Source organism: Cupressus sempervirens, chromosome 1, assembly GCF_028749045.1.
Source record: "Cupressus sempervirens isolate cs-2001-9-10 chromosome 1, ASM2874904v1, whole genome shotgun sequence".
Taxonomy (NCBI): domain Eukaryota; kingdom Viridiplantae; phylum Streptophyta; class Pinopsida; order Cupressales; family Cupressaceae; genus Cupressus; species Cupressus sempervirens.
The window spans coordinates 875,332,881-875,352,974 of NC_143118.1; positions in this window are offsets into that span (position 1 = coordinate 875,332,881).

Sequence of the window (20,094 nt, forward strand, 5' to 3'; positions counted from 1 at the left end):
TGACCACAACAATGGAGAAAGTTTAAGCATGTTGAGTTTGCAAGCTAGCATGTCACTAGTATATACTGGCACCCCTAACACTCCATAGGTTGAAAAATCAAGGCTCATAGATATAAAGGCATAAACCAAGGTGAAACACACAAGTATATTAGTTAGATGGTTTCAACACCTCACATTTAGGAAAATAAAGAGATAAGTAGAGTTCAATTGAGTGTGACCATTATTGTCTCAAGAACTAATGCACAAGCACAATTAAGTGGTGAAACTCCTTCACCAACTCCCAAAGTAGTGTAGAGTAGTAGCACTCATTCACTAAGGAAAGGAAAATAAATAAAGGACACTTCACTAGACATTGATGTCAATTTAGATGAAATAATTGAGATGAGACAATTGGATTTGGCAAATCTCATATTGGAACAAAGAATTTTGTTACAAAAGATTTTGGTGAAAAAGAAATGGAAAGAAGAGTTAAAGAGACATCATAAGAAAAAGTAGGTACTTTATGATATGACAAACATTTTTGTTGCTTCTTTTGATATTCAAACTTTTGATGAAGAAGCCCCTATTATTACCCAACTTGAAAATATTATTGAACAAGTAAATGATGGCAATATGGAATCAATTGAAAAGTTGATGGATTGGTCAGCAAGAAGATTCAAGATTAAGGTTGTGGATAAAGTGTTCTTAACCATTGGTAAGAAGAAGATGCAATTGCAAAAGCGTGTAAAAGTTATGGCATAACTTATACAAAAAGTACAATACTTTTACAATACTTTTGTCAAATGTTCCAAGATTCACAAATGATATTCAAGCACAAATACATCATATTCAAGTTGAGATGAAGAGATCCAACAACATTATTTCATAGTTAGAAGGCTCTAGTATTGATCATTACAATAATTTATTGAATGCTCAAGGTACATTGGTTGAGCTTCAAACAATTGATAGCAACATGATATCTAAATTGATCTCTAAAAAAGAAATGATAATACATCATTTGGAGGTCATGCAAAGGGAGATGAAATCAAGATAGGATCTTATCAATGAAGATCACAATCTTTCAGTGGTTGAAAAATTAATTGACTTAGCTCCAAGATTATAGTTGTAGAATCACATTTTGAGAGTAGCAAGAACTACATGGGATTGTGCACTATCCATGATCACCCAAGTTCATTATACTTTTATTGATAAATACTATTTTCTTACACCCATTCAACCCCAGTAGCCATGGCATAAGTGTTCAAAAATAAGGGGTAAATAGATTTTTTAAAGGGAAATGAATAAATTTGTTTTCATAGAGTAGAGTATGTAGATAAGTATTCATTTTACATTCATTGATTATTCATTTTTTTGGCATAAGTCATAAGACTTTGGGGGAGAACTCAATATCAAATTGTATTTATAAATGATGTAAATATGAACAATTTTTTTTCTACTAATGTAAAAGTGGGAGATTATTGGTATCTCTATCCATTGTTGTCTATTAGTGTTAAACACATAGTTATTTACAAGCTAGATTTAGATGGTCATCACTATGACTAAGCTACTCTATATAGGCTGAGTCATATACATAAGTATGTATGTACCAAGCTCTATAGGAGCCGAGTAAGTGTATGTTCACCAAGTATTTTCTATATGGGCCAAGCTCAACATCAATTGATCATTACAAAGCATAGAAGTGTCAAGTTACAAAGTACATGTCAAGCACAATATAGATAGAGAAACAACAATGTTGAGTACTAGAAAATAGTAAAGGTCCAACAATGTAGAGTTTACATAAAAGTTAGGAATGTTACAAATTTTGAGGTAAATCATTTTTGAGCTAACTTGGATGGAACATTTAATATATGTAGATGCTGTTATAGAGAGTTTTATAATTTTATAATGTAGACCATAGATCCCTATGTTTTGTGATCAATGACTCAGATGAAGAGGCTAATCATGGAATCATCTAGAAAACTCTTTACAAAATTCTTTAAATAGAGAAGATATTAACTTAGATCATATGTGTGGGATAGTGGTGATGAGATGGAAAGAGAAGATTGTGCATGCGAAAAAGGAGAAATATGAGAATGATGAAGTGAAAGATTGAAATCAGGTCAAAAGTTAGTGAAAGTGTTATGTTATCTCTTAACAAAGAAAGTCACCTATACAGAGCACTAAAAGAGAAAGGAAAGTATCATCAGATCAGAATAAAGGGTTGGTTAGCAAGGAGAAGACTTGAAATCAACTTACAGAGCATACCGAGAGTCAGGTTCTGAATTAGTTTTATCAACTTGAATCAAGGTAAATCTCTTAATAGGTATGTTTAAATCTCCTAATAGAGTCCTTACTTTATTATAATTTTAATATACTCTAACAATGAAAGAGCTAGTAGTCTCAAGCACTTTTAATAGGGTAGAACCATCATAGGGTAGATCATATATTATGATCAAACATTGTAACCCTAATAGGTTAATTTTATTACTGTAGTAGTGAATATTTGTGGGTGTCATCCCCGCCCTAGTTTTACCTTCACCTAGGAGGGTTTCTAGGTAACAAATATTGTGTTATGTGTTTATTTTTATGCATGTGATAGATCAGATTTGTATGTCACAATAAGCTTATTACTACAAGTTTTACATGAAAAAGTTAAATGATGAATGCAAATGAATTGGTCAAAAGTAAAAGTGTTTAATATTCTAATTCACTCCCCCTCTTAGTATCTTGTTTCCCTATTTATACTATAATAAATCAACATACTAGTACATAATTCCAAGTCATATTTTGATAAGTAGTTAATTCTAAGAAAGCTAATGGTTGTTAAGTACTCTAGTGATTTTTGATCTTATAAAAGATAATAGTACATGTCAAGTCTATCAGAGATATTAGTGGATGTTGAGTGATATAGAGGCTGAGTTATTCAGTTCATGCTGAGCACACAAGGCCTCAAGGATAATGAAGAAATAGTTTATACCAAGCATCAATATGATGTAAGTGCCAAGTAACATAGTTTAACATGTTTGGAATGGTACAAAATCTTATGTTAACCATTTTTATCAACTTGGAAGCTTTTTTTGAAGATCAAGGAGGTAATCAAGGAGGTGACTACACATTTAAAAGAAGATCATTATTCCCTATGTAAGAAATCATGGCAATATGGATAAGTTTGATAAGTTGGTATATTGTTGGAGTTGTCATTTATGGAAACATATACCTTATGTAAAGAAGGCACTATTTTCTTATGAAGATTCCATAATTAGACATGGAAAATTGTTGAAGTATCAAATATTTATCCAACAAAATAGGAATAATTTTGATGTGTATGGATGATAGAGTTATTATTAGCATGTACATGATTAAGGTAGATAGTACAATATGTCAGGATGATGTATGTAAGTGTGCAAGTTACTATGGTTAGTACAAAATGAGTTGCAAATTAAATACTACTAAAGACAATATATAGGACATAACAAAGCATAATAGTAAATGGTGTATTATAGGTTAAGGAATTATTTTGATTACAGAATAATGACTTAACTAATTAGGGATGACATTGTAGATGCTAACTCTAAGAGAGAAATAATTAATTCTATTTTTTACAAGCATGTGAAAGCTTGAAGGCCGATTGGATAGATTTTGTAAAATGCAAAGGTATAAAGGAAAGATTGTATTATGCAAAGTAATGTATAAGTTGTATGTGATATGCAAACTGATATGAAAACTATATTGATGTGAATTTTGATGTATGATAAGAGGTATCCAAATAATAGAAAAGGAAAGATTAGATATTTGAATATATCAGCAATAAAGAGGTTTTTGTATCTATCTCTTTTCTATCAAGGAACTATAATGTATAATTGCATGTTTGGGAAGTGGGCTCATCTTGCATACATTTTGTAATTGTAAATATCAAATCCTAATAGGGTTGAAGATTTTAATAGGGCCTATTCCTCTAACAAGGACTAAGACAATATATGTATGTAATAGACTCCTAACAAGGTCAACATCCTTAACATGATATTTTTGTTTAGTGGATAATTTTGTGGGTACCATCCCCACCAGAGTTTTCCCTTGGCCAAGGTTTCCCTAGTTAACAAAATATGGTGTTATGAGTTCTCTTTATGTATGGTTATTATCATTGTTAAATATTATTAGTTTACTTTCATATGCATGTTATGAAGTAATTAAAAATATCTAGTTTTGGGTAAAAGTTTGTAGAATATTGATTCACCCCCCTCTTAGTATTTCGTATTTCTAACAAAGAAATCCACCAATTAGAAAAATGCAAGGACTAAATAGAAAAAAGAATTGATTCTAAATCATTGATTTGGATCAAGAAGGTTCACCCAATCATCTATTTAAGGAGGACCTATGACCTACTTTGATGTAATTGGTGTATGGGTGCATGTGTGTGAAGATTTTGATCCAATGAAAAGTTTTGGAGGTGAATCAGATTGTAGAGACCAAGAAGTGAAGTGAAGAATTTTGAGTAGAGACATAGGAGATCTATTAAAATAAGGTGATATTATATTGTATAGAGGATATATGTTATCAAGCATTGAAGTGATAACTAAAGGATCATATACTAAACATTCTAATAGGTGTTTCAGGGTTTAAATCTATTAACAGATTACTCACTTCATTAGGATGTAAAAATCCTTCAACCAATATAGAACCAATTGGTTCTTTTATCCTTTAATATGGTAGGCCCTTCACATGATTAATTACTAGAAGTGATCAAATCATTGTAGCCTCAACAAGCACAACTTTATTGTTGTAGTAGTGAATATTTTATTGGTGTCATCCTAGACAAAGATTTACCTTCACATTGGAAGGTTTCTATTTTACCAAATATGTGTGTTATTGTGTAATTTGTTCATGGGTTTATAGTCATGAAGTTAGAAGGTAGATCTAATATTATGTTAATGTAAATTATTGCATTGATATGAGATAAATGTTTAAATCAGGGTTTTATATGGTGAGATCAAATATGTTTCATGTGTGAAGTGAAATAATTTTTGTAGATTTTGATTCAACCTCCCTCTCTCAATATCACACTTTCCCTATTATATTTCCAATAATTGGTATTAGAGCAATGTAATGTTTACAAAAGTCTAACCACTTGGGAGTTAAAGATCTTGGAGATGGAAGCCTACAAATTGGGAAGATCATTGAGAACTGAAAGATAGATGTTCATCTTTCTTATGAACAAGTCAAGGACATAAAAGAGACATTGAGGCAATCCTTGAAGAGAATAAAGGAGATGGTAATTCAAAAAAATTACACCCAATGCAAAGAAGAGACTATTGAAGAACTATTTGATGAAGAAAGGTCTAGTGAAACTAATGCAAAAATTGAGGATCTACTACAGAGGAATAATACTCTAAATGAGGAAGTCAGAGGATTGAAAAGAGAACATGAAATTCAAGAAGTAAGGTTGTGTGAAGTAACCAAACAAAAGAAAAATATGAGGAAGCTAAAACAAAGGATGAAGATGATAAGGCATTGGTTGATGAAGACAAGAGATGGTCAGTTACAAGACTTGATGGAAGGATCAAATAAGTAAATAAGTAAAATTGGTGAAGGAGTTGAAAGTTGATTTTTTTTTTTGAAAGGTTGAATAAACCTATAAAGTCCATTAGATTTATGAATGAGAAAATTAATTTACCCGGAAGACCTCATCACACGTTTGGATAAGGCTATGTTGAGTTCCTATCAGGTGTCAAGAAAGGAGAACCATCAAAGAAAGGAGAAAAAAGGAACATAAATACAAAGCCAAAGAACAAGAATCCTACATGTTATCACTATGGGAAACTAAGTAGAAACTAACACCCTTGTAGTATCAGCCAACACTCTCAAGCCCATGGTTGGTTCTCACCTATGATGATTTTCTTTAGAAATGGTAGAAACTTCATCTCTCCTTGAAAATGTTAAGTATTTAACATTTTTGAAGATGATTGGAACATACTAGCTTTCCTGGCCAATAGTGGTGTATTTGAAAACCATATTATAGAAGAAAAAAACAATGATGACATGGAACTAGAATATGATCCATGTAAAATCCTTCATCTCGCCATCAACACCACATTGAAAGGGATGATAGCACTTAAAAAAATATTTCATTTAGATCCTCAAGTCAAGGATAGGCCTCCTTCCTCTCCTAAACAAGGAAAGTATGAGAAAGTTAGCTTTGGGACAAATGGTAGGGAGAAAAAAGTATTTTTTGGTTACTCCTCCCTTGAGGAGAAGGGAAGGATTCATGTAGTTCTCTAAGAATATATAGATGTCATCGCATGGAGCTATGAAGATATAAAGACATATGACATTTTCATGATGACACACATGATACCCCTTAAACCAAGTATAAGTCTATTTAGGCAATGACATAAGCCTATAAATCCCCTAATTGACCCATTTATTTACCAAGAGTTTCAAAAGATACTATCTAGCAAATGAATTTTCCCTATCTGGCACAACACTTGAGTAGCTAATTTGGCTCAATTCTAGAAGAAAATTTGAGAGATTAGATTATGTGTAGATTTCCAAAACATAAAAAAGAATCAATGAAAGAATACCATTTCTTACCTTCATTGAATCAGGTTCTACATATCATAAATGGGGCACAAATGATGTCCTTCTTGGATAGATACTTTGGTCATAATCAGATCATGGTTAATAACAAAGACCGCCTAAAGATGGCACTCACCACTAAGTGGGGAAAATTCACCTATAGAAGTATGCCCTTTGGGTTGATTAATGTTGAGGACATATTCTAGAAGGTGATGGAGACAACATGGGAATGATTGGTCAACAATGCATAATCATCTACATTGATGATTTGATGATCTTTTCTTGGGACATGTATGATCACCTTGTCCACCTTACCATTATTTGTGAGAGGTGTCAATGATTTGGTATCTCCTTAAACCCAAATAAATGCATATTCAAGGTTATTAAAGGAAAGTTTCTAGGGCATATCATTTCTAAGAAGGGTATCATCACTAACCCTAAGAGAGTGGAGGCTCTATTAAGTTTATAGATACCTGACAGCAAGAAATAAATGAAATATTTCTTTGGTAAGGTAAACTTTATTTGACTCTCCATCACAAGATTCTCTGAGGTACTAAGACCTTTAAATGACATGATGAAGGATAGTAAAATGGAGTTAAGTATGGAGGAAAAGTGAGCCTTTGAACAAATAAAACAAGCAATTGCTAAGGCCACAATCTTGGGAAGTCTAGATTATGACTTCCCATTTTACATTTATCCCATTGCATTCATGCACTTTTTCACTATAGTTTTAACCCAAAAAGTTAAAGGCAAAGAGAAATCCATTTCTTTCATGAGCTCTCCCTTCAAGAATGTCAAAATATGGTACTCCACCCTTGAAAAAAAAGTATTTTCCCTTGTCAAGGAAGTAAATAAATTTTGATACTATATACTCTGAAGAAAAGTGCATGCAATTGATCTAGACCAGACAGTCAAATCTTTGCTCATGCTTGAACTCTTGGAAATTTCTTATGGAAATCATTGTTAAGATTTCTAGCATGGTTAGAGAAATACCTGACATGATTTCATGTGATATTTATCTTACAAATAATTTCAAATTGAGTACTCACAAATGTAGAGGTTTTAAGAGGAGATAGAACAAACCTCTTATTAAATGGGATGTGTTGATGTGAGTTTTATTCCTCTACAACATGCAAAATCAAATGTAGAACAAATGTTGATGTGAGTACTCACAATTGTAGAGATTGTAAGAGGAGATAGAACAAACCTCCTATGAAATGAGATATGTATTGATGTGAGTTTTATTCCAATGCAACATGCAATATCAAATACTCAATGTTTCAAAGCCAAACATCAAACATTCAATCCTCTATTTATATAAGGTCATCTCTTATGTAGAGCTTGCAAAGAAAGATCATGAAATGAATTCAAAATCTCTTCTATTGTGGATACTCTCTTAGTGAAATAATGTGATTTTTTGGTAGTCACTTAGGGGACTTATGCTATTCATTCAATGAACATCAATTATTGTACTTCTAAAGATTTGGCTTCACATTATGCAATGAAAATATGACTTGGTTTTCCAATTTTCACTTCAAATCAACCTTAAAAGTATACCACTTCTACTCCTAACTATGAATACAAGGAATTATGGATGACTTGGACTCTACTAGATGCAACTTGATCAACTACTACACCCACCTAGTGTAAGATTCTAAGGAACATTTAAATAGTTTTCAAATTGATATCCCCTCTCTAATAACATCAAATGGATTTAAATTATAGATTCAACACCAATTAGTTAAGTACATTTGATTAGTTGGCATGATAAGGCACTCATATCATCAATAAGAGGCTAGTGGCCAAGATTTTTTGAGTCACTCAAGTGAAGTGAACATCCACAACAATTACATACAAATAAACTACATTAACATGAAAAGAAATCTACTTCCAACTCCAAGTGAAAGATTGACGAAACCATGCAATATTATAAAGCAAGAGCAAGTAATTCACCATGAAGAACCATCAATAAACTATCCATTACTTTGAAAGCATCATAGGAACAATTTGATGAAGCTTTTTCCCTACCTAGCTATCTTCTGTCTAATCTCCTAATCTCTTGAATCTAATCCTATACAAATGAGAAGGTCATGATCTTTTATAATAGTTTCATTACAATGAACGGCCCATTACTAAGTAATTGGTAAAATAATTGTTTAATATTAATAGAAACTGAGAGGTCAATATATACAAAAGAATAAAATGATATTTCCTTAGGAAATGATTGTAAAGAATAGAAACATTCTATTCTAGCTAAAAGAAAGCTAAAGAAAGCTAGTAGATAACTACAAACTAACTAATATTAGAAAAATTGTAATATTTACAATAGATTACAAATATATAACCATTAACTAATAATAAAAGCTTATCTATTATCGTAATACCCTCCCTTAATGGTTAATCTGTCCACAACAAGTTAAGCTATCCTTTGAATTTAATAGACTTATCAAGACCAAGAGGCTTGGTGAGAATGTTTATAGTCTAATCTATGGTAGGAACATACTAAAAGTCTATTGTCCCATCTTCAACCAGTTTGCATATGTAGTGACAATGAACATCCACATGATTGGTTCATTCATGGAAGACTAAATTTCATGCTAACTTGATAATGCCTTCATTATTAACAAATAAAGTGGTTGGTCCTCCTAGTGACATCTACATATCCCCAAGCATTTGATGAAGCCAAACAACTTTACAACCTACCTTGACTCTCCCTCGTTATTTGGCCTTTGTAGAGGAGAGAGAAACTACATGACCTTTCTTATTGGTCCATGTGATAGAACTAAATCCCAAACTTAATACATATCTAGAAGTTGACTTTTTATCATCAATAGAGCCAACCAAATCTAAATCTGTGAACCCACTGAGTCTAGGATTAGCACTTCGAGAGTAAAGAAGACCATAATTTGAAGTTCCTTTCACATAAAAAAATACATGCTTTAATGTTATCCAATGATCAAATTTAGGAGCTATCATAAAGCATGAGATGCAGCTGATTGTGAAGCTAATGTTAGGCCTAGTAGTAGAGAAGTTGCCTACTAGTTACCTATATGTAGTATCATCAAAAGAAGGAGAATTAGACTTGGCTAATAACTTGAGACCTTTGATCATAGGGGTATATGTAGGCTTACAATCCTAGATATGAAATTTTTCTAATAGATCGATGACATATTTGGATAGAGAGATGAATATACCAGAAGAATGTTTCCAAATATCAACACCTAGGAAATAATGCATGAGTGTGTCAATCATATCAAAAGATTGACATAAATTATATTTTATTCATTGAATCAAAGATGCCAAACTACTAGTGATGATCAAATAATCCACATAAATAACCAAAAGGATGATGTCACTATCCATAGTCTTGACGTACAAATTTGATTCTAAATAATTCCTCTAGAAGCCTTGATCATTGAGGTACTCATAAATTTTTTTGTACCATCCCCAAGGTGGCCTACTTAGAGCCATAGAGATATTTTACCAATCTGAGAACCTAATGATTTTTACCAGCAACCTTAAAACTAGGAGGTTTCATCATGTAGACCTCTCATGGAGATTACCATTTAGGAAAGCTCTCTTGATGTCTATCTGATGGACCTTCTAGCCAAACTATATTTCCATATTGAGGAATAATCTGATGGTGCTCATATTTGCACTAGGGGGAAAGGTTTCCTCATAATCAATGTCCTAACACTAAGAAATGCCCTTCACAACTAGACAACCTTTAAAATCATCCAAAGTACCATCTGATTTGTATTTGATTTTGTAAACCCATTTGTAACCAATGGGTTTCTTCCCTAGTGGAAGATCAAAAAGGACCTAGGTTTTATTCTTCAATAGGCTTTGGTGTTTAGATGTCATGGCCTATTCACACTCTAGAATTCCTTTAGTCTTAGACTATGTTTGAGGTTCAAACATAGTATGAATGTTTTCCATCAGAGCAAAGTTAATAGACTCTATAGGTTTTCTCATCTTTTGAGTAGTTTTCCCATCAATGAGCTCATCATCACGAAGATTAGAGGCCAAAGTGGCTTAGCTAAACACTTTGGCCAAAGTGGAGAACAACCAACATTAGTATCAGGAGATACTTGGTGATTAGGTTCCTCACCATAAGAATCTAGATCAAAATTAGGTGAAGCAGCTACAACTTAAGGTGATCATATAGGAGGAGTTGGAGGTTTTTTTACAAGTATCATTACAGGTGTCTATACATGTATTATTGGAATAACTAGAGCTACTAGAGCCCTCCCATCAAGTGGACCTAATAGAAGCCTAACTCCCAAATGATGAGCCTTCATAGGTTGGTCTACTAGATTAGGAATAGGAGAAATAAACATGAATTTTCCTCAATGCTCATCAATAACTACATCAAAACTATAGATGAAATGAGATGTCTCAACATTGATTAGGTGGTAGGATTTTTGAAGACTACTACATCCAAAAAGCATATGTTTCTAACTATTGGAATCTAACTTGGTGTATAACACATCAAGGATTCAAACAAAAGAAAGGGAACCAAAAACCTTTAGGTGACTAATTTTGGGTTTGCAAGCTAACCAAGCCTCTTTAAAATTTTACCTTTGACCACCACTGTGGGTGACTAGTTCAAAAGATAAACTATATTGTTGACTATTTCTACACATAACTTCTTCAAAACATGTCTTTGTTTGAACATGGATTGAGCCATCTCGATGATTGTTCCATTTTGAATTTCAACTACATTATTCTATTATGGTGTGTGGGGTGTGATTAATTGGTGTTTAATGCTATTAGTATCCAAGAATCTAGGGAAATCATTAAAACAAAATTCCCCCGCATTGTCTAATCTAAGAGTAATAATAGATATCCAAAACTCTTTTTCAATTAAAGGTTTAAACTTCTAAAATACAAGAAATGCATTTGATTTCTTTTTAAGGAAGTACAATGACATTTTCTATTGAGATCATCAATAAACAATAACAAATACCTAGACCTAAGAATAGAAGGAGTGGTTATAGGGCTACAGATATCAACATGAACAAGCTAAAGTGCCTAAGAAGCTTAGCCTAAATCACCACTTATGAAAGGTGTACAATGTTGCTTCCCAACCTTGCATGCATCACAAACTCCAAGCTATTGAGTCTAAATCTTTCGCAATCTAATAAAAAGCTCATCTTGAGCAAGTTGAGAGAGATAATTCAAATTTAAGTGTCCATATCACTGATACCAAAGTGTGCTAATAGAAGACTACTGAGCAGCCATAGATAAGTCCCAATAATCACTATAATCAGTAAATCAAAAAAGACCATGATCTTCAAGACCCACTACAACATTAGACTGAGTCACCTAATCAGTGATGGTACACTGATGTGAACTGAAGGTGAAAGCCAAGTGTAGAGAATGTCATATTAACTGACTAACTGAGAGTAGATCTAGTTCCATCCGTAGAACATAGTACACATTAAGGAAAATGAGATTCATCCTAATAGATTGAATCTAAATGTTTCCTTTGTCAAAAATGGTGTACTCTTCTCCACCAAAAATAACATAATCTGAATAAGGCTGGTAGTCAATAAACCAGTCTCTACAGTGAGTGAAATGACAAGAGACACCTAAATCAATGTACTAGGCAAATGAATTCACATGATTTGCAAGTATCTTAGGCATGAAGGCATAAAAGGAATATTTTTTTTTCTTAGTGTGCACTGCACTATTCAATTTAGGCTACAAACCTAATTTCTTAGATTATGCAGGTAAGCAATTTCAACATTCAACCTTCATGTACCCAAACTTGTAGCAATAGTTGCATTGAATGTTCTTCTTTCAAGGGCCATCTAATAATAGAGTAGAAGATTTCTACTAAGACTTTCCTTTATCCTTCTAAAAGGATTTAACAACAAAGGCTTGCTTCATGGAGGTAGAGCTGGAACTACTACTGAACTATTGTTTCTACTAATCTTGCTAAATAAAAAGTGTGCAGAGATCAGTGAACTTCAGATCAACACCAGAGTATGTGATGTTGAGAGTCTCCATAAAATTATCATAGGACTTTGGTAAACTCTAAAGAGTGATAAGAATAATACCCTCTTCATCCATCTTGTGACTGATGGTAAGAAACTAATAACAAATTTTCTGAATTCTATTGAGGTGTTCCTAGAGTGAGGTTCACTCATCCAGGATAATGAAAATAGAGTGTTCTTTAAAAGAAAAACTCTTATTTTGTTAGAAGTCTCATGAAGACCTTTAAGATGTGTCCATCTCAATAGTTATCTTGCCAGATGGAATCTAAGAGAGCTGATCATCAATCATAGATAATTTGAGAAGCATCACTGCCTCTCAATTATTTAGATCCCATGTATGTTGATCAATACAAGGAGTAGTTAGACACTTGATTCAAGATTCCCATGTATCATAAAAATATGGACATAAATTTGTTTGATTCCCTAAATCAAAGATGGTGAACTAATAGTGATGATCAAACCATTCACATAAATAACTAGAAGGATGATGCTACTATTTGTAGTCTTGATGTACAAATTTGAGTCTAAAGAACTCCTATGGAAGCCTTGATCATTGAGGTACTTATCAATTTTCATGTACTATGCCCTAGGGGCCTTCTTCAAGCCATAGAGTGTTGACAATTGGCTAATGAGGATATGTAATTATTTTCATTTGTGGAAACACATTATGTACATACTTGTAGGAAACCTCAAAAATAAAGATACTCAGCTTTTGGTACCCAAAAAATTATCTAAGTATGAAATTGGTTTGCAACAATGTACTGTTTTGTATGTAACTTGTTACTGACATCATATTATGATTAGTGAAGTTAGATGGAGATAGTATACCTATTGATGATGATTTGTATAACCTCGAACATCAGTACAGACTATACAGAAAAGAGGTAGTCACATTTTACCAATAAAATAGAACAACATAATAAAAAATAAAGGAATTATTTTGTTTACAAAATAATTACTTGACCAATTAGGGCTGACATCCTAGATGTTTACTCTAAGTTGGAAAATTATATTATGGTCTTAGCCAACCTAGTAGCAATTTGTGAAAAGGCATGGTATATATGCAAATGACATCTTGCAAAAAGAATTGTGTAATTGTATTGTGATAAATGATATGCAAACTTTTATGAAGCAATATATATGAAGTTTTGAAAACTTGATTCTGTGATCCGAGATCGAGGTAAGGTTAGAAATTAATTAATAAAGAAGTTACAATACTTATATACGAGAGGACTAATTACTTGTTTGGGTAGTGAGCTATTCTTGTAATTGGAAGTGCATGTTTGGACAATGATCTCTTCTTGCATTTATTGTACTACAACTCCTAATAGTGTTGGAATCTCCTAATCAGGATTCAAAGTCTCCTAACAGGAAATATCTATGCTAAATTTTATCATTGACTCCTAACAGGGTCCATCCTCTAACAAGGAACATATATATCACTATATTATCTAGTGGGTATTATCCTCACCGGGGTTTTCCCTTGGCTAGGGTTTCCTTAGTTAACAAAATATGGTGTTATGAGTTATCTTTGTGCATGGTTACTATTATTGTTCATCATTTCTTGTTTACATTCTTATGTATGGTTCAAAGTAATAAATAATATCTAGTTGGTGACTAAAGTTTGTAGATAATGAAGATCAAATAAATGTAGTCAGTGAACTTTGAGAAGACCTTAATGAGGCATTTGTGAAGGGATTGAATATTTCTAAAGAAAAGTCAGATGATGCAGAGACTGGAAAATTGAAGTTAGTAATCAAGTTTGATTCAACCAAGTTGAATTATGCTTGTTCACAACACCAGAGTTTGGAACTTCATTTAGAGATCAAACTAGAGATTACAAAGTTGGGAAAAGGTGTATCAAGATAAGTTTAGACAATATCTAAGCTCACTTGCAATTTGGAGCTTATCAGAACTTGTTACAAAGGAATAAAGAGTTACTATTATGATAGAGAAAGTTGATTCTATAGAAGAAGATGAAAACTATGTTTTTATAGAGAGTTTCATGAAGCCAAGTTCCTTGGAGCATTTTCATGATGCAAGAAAGATATGGTAAACCTCAAGTAGAATTTGAAGATCAAACAAAGATTTTGAGTAGATACTTGATTTCAGAATGTAATTGACAGTTTTTTTTATGTTTCTAAAGTATGTAATTAATGCATGTTCAAATTGAATGAATAAGATGGAGTATAGACTTTATTACCACTTCATTGAAATTACATTAGAAACATAGAGCACTTAGAAGTGACTTGATAAGGCGATTTCAAACTAAACCCTATTTTGGAAAGAAGTATTTTGTCATTTCTCTGTAGAATTTCATCGATAAAGTTTATATTTGATAAAATAATGGATATATTAGTAGCTCATAATGTTGATAATGAAAAGAGACTAAAGTGAAGGTTGTTCCATGGAATCTATAGAAGGAAACCCTAATTCAACATTATCCATTACTCTGAACAATGTAGTGTATTTGGAAGACATAGTAAGTTACCTTAATAGCAAGTTTGAAACTATTAGGAGTAGTATATGAACAAAGATTAGAAATTGTATTTAACCATGATATGTCAATAAAGCCCAAATTTGAAAATTTGAAAGATTTAGACTTAGTCAAATATCATTTCTATCGTGAACTTGACACTGAGGAATGGACACATATTATACTAAGTAGAATTCATCATGGAAAATTGTGGATGGAAGATAATGTAATTGACATTTTAGCTAACCTTATTCATGAGGTAATTGGTCTTATCAAACAAGGTAGTATACCTATAGGTGAGAAACTAGTTAAGAAGAAGGTTGAGACCTACACAAAGGTAGTTTATAATGGAAGTCCATGGTGATTAGCACCATTAAAAAAGATGATGTAAGATTCCAAAGAATAATTATTGTCTATTCTATTTGTGCAAGTTCTACAATTGATGATTATCAGTAAGATTCATCTACATAGCTTATAACATTTGTGTTGAGAAAGAATAAATTAACCTAATAGAAATTTTGAGAGTGCAACTCCTTGAAAACTTAGAGAAAATCAAGAGGACCAAGAATGGCATGTTTAGATTCCATTCATTGATCAATCATATATTCTTTCAAGTACTTAAGAGATTTCCATAGTTATTAGCTATAGAGATTATGAGTAGTGATAGATGTAACATGGAAAATATTACAAATGTATGTAGAAGACATCTAGTAGACAAAATCTTGGACATCAAAAATTTGATCATGAAAACATTTCAAAATAAGATGAAACAAAGATTTAGAATTGCACTTGTAATTGTGGAAATATTCAAAAATGATATGTGTTACGTTTGATATAGGTTTAACTCATGTTCAAGGAGTAGAACCTTGGGAAACACTCCTTAATCTCTTAGGTTATGAGTTAAATGATGATGTAGTAACTGGTTATATTGATCTATTGTTTAACTCCAAGAAGGACCAAGCTGAGTACAAAATTGAGACATATAAAGAGCTAACCCATTTAGCTTATCAAGAATCCCTAGAAAAAGCATCTCATAAAAAGATTGAGACAATAATGAAGAAATCTCTAATTGAGGTCGGTATGATAGAAAGTGAGTCACAAGTAGTTAGACATATAATGAAACAAGGAATAATGCATGTGCAACCACTATAAGTTGGGCAACCATCTGGTTTGTCAATTGTAGAATTACCTTTAGGATATAACATTCCATATGCTATAGTATTAGTTGAACAACCAAGTGAGCTGAAGAGAAAATCTAAAAGATTAGTATAAGCTATGACTACCAAGACTAAAAGAGTTAAGAAATAGGCTACTAGACCAGGAAAAAGATAGAAGTCATTATTGAAAATTGTGGAATCTAGTGAAGAAGAAGAAGAAGAATAGGAAGTAGAATAGGAAAAGAAAGTTATTGTTTTTAAATAGATAGTAGAAAAAGCAAAGAAACCTTGGAAGCCAAAGATTCAAAAGATAAACTCATCCATTGCAAATGAAGGGAAATTTGTTTAGATGAACAAATTCTATGATTTATACAATGATATTGAGAAAGATAATATTGATATATCTACTGAGAGATATATGATAGTGAACAATCTAAAACTTGAGAATGTTGAAGGTACAACAAATAAGATAGTCTACAATAGACTTATTGAGAAGAAATTACTAGCTTGCGAAGAGGATATGGAACTTCAAAAGTGCATGTTAAGGACTATATGCAAAATAGATAATGAGGAAGAAATTAAGAATGTTGAACAAACTGGCACTGTACTTGAGGAACAAGGTGAGACCATTTCTATTTATGGTGAGTGAGAAGAATACAATAAGTAGTGAAACAACTGAAATAATCAATCAAATGATGACAGAGTCAAAGGAAACACCTACACTAGCACCTTAAACTTTAGAAGTGTTAGTAAGTAGTTACACTATGTAGATTGACCAGACCAATATTACTATTAACATTGATGAAATTAACCCCTTTGAAAGTTTTGAACAACCTAAATCTCAAGTTGAGGTCATTCAAGATGAGTTGAAAAAAATTGAAGAAGAAAAGAGGCAACTAGAGGTACAAAAGAGAAAGATTGAAGAAGCCAAACATAAATTTATTGAAGAAGAAATGAAAAGAAGAGTAGAGGAAGAAAAGAAGAAATGAGTAGAGGATGAAGAAAAAAAAGGAAAGAAAAGAAAAGAAAAGGAAGAGAAAGAGAAATAATAGAGAAGAACTAAGGAGGTAGTAGAGAAGAAGAAAAAGGAAAATAAAACTAACCATCTAGTTCATCTAATCTACTTTCACTTGCTAGTATAACAAGTGATGATGATGATCAAACTAACTTGATCTCATCTTTGACTAAACTGATTGAGAAGAATAGAAAAGTAAAGAGCTTACAAAGAACCTTAATGAAGGTAATTGACAGATTACATAGTACTCTTGTAGTGAAGCATACAAAGATATATCCTAAATAGAGAGCACAAGTAGTGTTAAGGAATTTTGATGAAGTATTTACAAATTTGTTGAATGTTGTAGAGTCCAAGGCCCAGATTTCTCATGATGCTAATCTATTTAGCACCATTTGTTAGAATATCAAGAATGATTTACTAAGTCTTGATACTTGTATCAAGAAACTTTAGAGATGTCAACAAGATGGAAAGGTATTGTACATTAAGTGTACTTTATCTCATAAGTTGACCAAGGATTTTGACAACAATATCGAAGGAAAGCTAAGTGAGCTAGAAGCTCTATCAAGCTGGATACAACAACCTTCCAAAAAAGTTGATTACTTTGAAGGACAAGTGGTCAATGTTCACAATGATATCAGGAAACTAGAAATTGAGAAAGAAAATATTTTGAAGATATTATTAGAATTTAGGGAGTCTATTGCTCTGAAGATATCATCTATTGAGAGAAAATTGGAGGAATGTGTCAAAGCCAAGGACACCTATTCAAATTTCTTATACTCTGGTATCAATACAATCAAGATTGCATCATATTCCATATGTGCAATTCTCATTTCTATTGAAACATCCAAGGATACATGGGTAAAAGGTTTATAAAATATACAGGAAAGTTTTCATGATTGCATGAAGATGTTATTAGCTTAAGGTAGATGAACTAAGTTTTTGATCACCATTCTATAAAGCACTCTTGATGTCTATTTGATGGACCTTCCAATCAAACTATGTTGTTATGGCTAGGACTAGTTTGATTATTCGAGGGCCAATGGCTAGGTAGAGGAAACAAAAATAATCTTAGTGTTGTTCATCTAAAAGTCATGTGTAGTGGAGCAAGATGATTGGGAAGAGAAGTTACCATCAACACTTTGGGTATACCACACAATGTACAAAGTTACAACAAGACAAACACCGTCCAACTAATGTTTGGGAAAGAAGTGATAGTGCTGGCAGAATTTATGGTTCCAAGCCTTTGAATAGCAATTGAATATAGACTTGGCAATATGGAAATTGTTCAAAAGATATTAGGCTAAATAAGATAGATGAACAAAGGCTAATGGTACAATGGAAAATAGAAGCAACACAAACACATCGTAAAGCATGGCAAAATAAAGGTTTCAACCTAGACTGTTGGTGCTAAAGTATAATGGGCATAATGGGATTAAACCAAGGAACTTCATGGTGAAATGGTTAGGACCCTACAAAATATAGGAAGATGGCGATAATGAAGCCATTAAGGTGTGGACTTTCAATGGATGGGAGATAGAGGATCTAGTTAATGGTTCAAAATTGAAAATCTATTATCAGAGGAATAAGGGTCATAGAGTTAACACTAGTCTCCCAAAAGTGGGGAATACTTAGAAAATTAATAAGAAAGAGGAGAATACTCAAAAAAGGAATGGGTTACATGAAAAGAAACCAAACCCAACAATAGGAAAGAAAAGTCATATGGCCATTGAAAGAATCAGTAATTGCACGAAATAAAAAAAGCAAGATAGTTATGGATTTAGGCAAAAAGAGAACTATTTCCAAGAAAAAAAGTTACATACAAAATTGCTGAGTTTTAATTCTAGGATGACCAAGAATGCTCAATTTTTTTATTCAAGCATAAATGTTGTGGGCAGTATGGACAAAGGAAAAAAGATGAGACTAAGAGCATCGACAACCCTTTCCAAAGAGCATGTGACATCACACAAGATAATATTTGAAGGCTTGAATGGTTTGGATTTCCAAATATGGTAGTTTGAGAGTGTGTAAACACCAAATAACCAGGTTACTAAAGATAACATGAGGCACATGAAACTACAATGGATGATATAGATGCTAATATTTTGCATCAAGGATTTTTAAGACCCCCTCTAAGAAATGATTGATGTCTTTCATAATGTCTCCATGAAGAGCACAATATCATACATAGACCACTTAGCAGTAGTTTCCTTCACACCATCAAAATTTGGACAAGTTTTTTGGCTTACCAACAAGGGCATAAAGTGGAGTTGAAGTCATAGAAATGGATCTAGAAGTGAAATATTTCTACATCTAGTTCATTTGCAAAGATAAGCTCACAAAGGAAGAGAGGGAGTTTCTTAACAAGGCTTCACAAAAATAAGGGTATATTGGAGGTTGTTTATCATAAAGGGGTACTAGAGAGGCTTGTTGGACTTGGTCAAAAGTTGGGTAATAGGCTCCAACCATGTGTTTAACATTTCATTTCAATAGGTCTCCATCATGAATAACTTGTTGGGAGGAAGAGTTTATGATTGGGCACATTATTGTCAGAGTGCACATGCAAATTTATGACCCTTCAGCATGGAATGTTTTACATGTCAAACCACATGATTAGATTTTTTATAGACATTTTAGTCAACTAGGTGTCATATGAAATTTTGATGATAGAGGTCAAAGTAGTACCATGGTACTAGATGATCCCCCTATTTTGAGATAACAACATTTGGACATGCCAAGTAGTCAAAAAAAAAGTAGGATAGAAGAGGTCTAGATAGGAGACAAAGGTCATCTTAGGTTTTGGGGATATGGATAGTGGGTTCTAAGAGATGTTCAAGAATGAGAATGCCATAGAAGATGAAAAAGATGAGGAAGTGGGGCTAATTTTAGCAACCC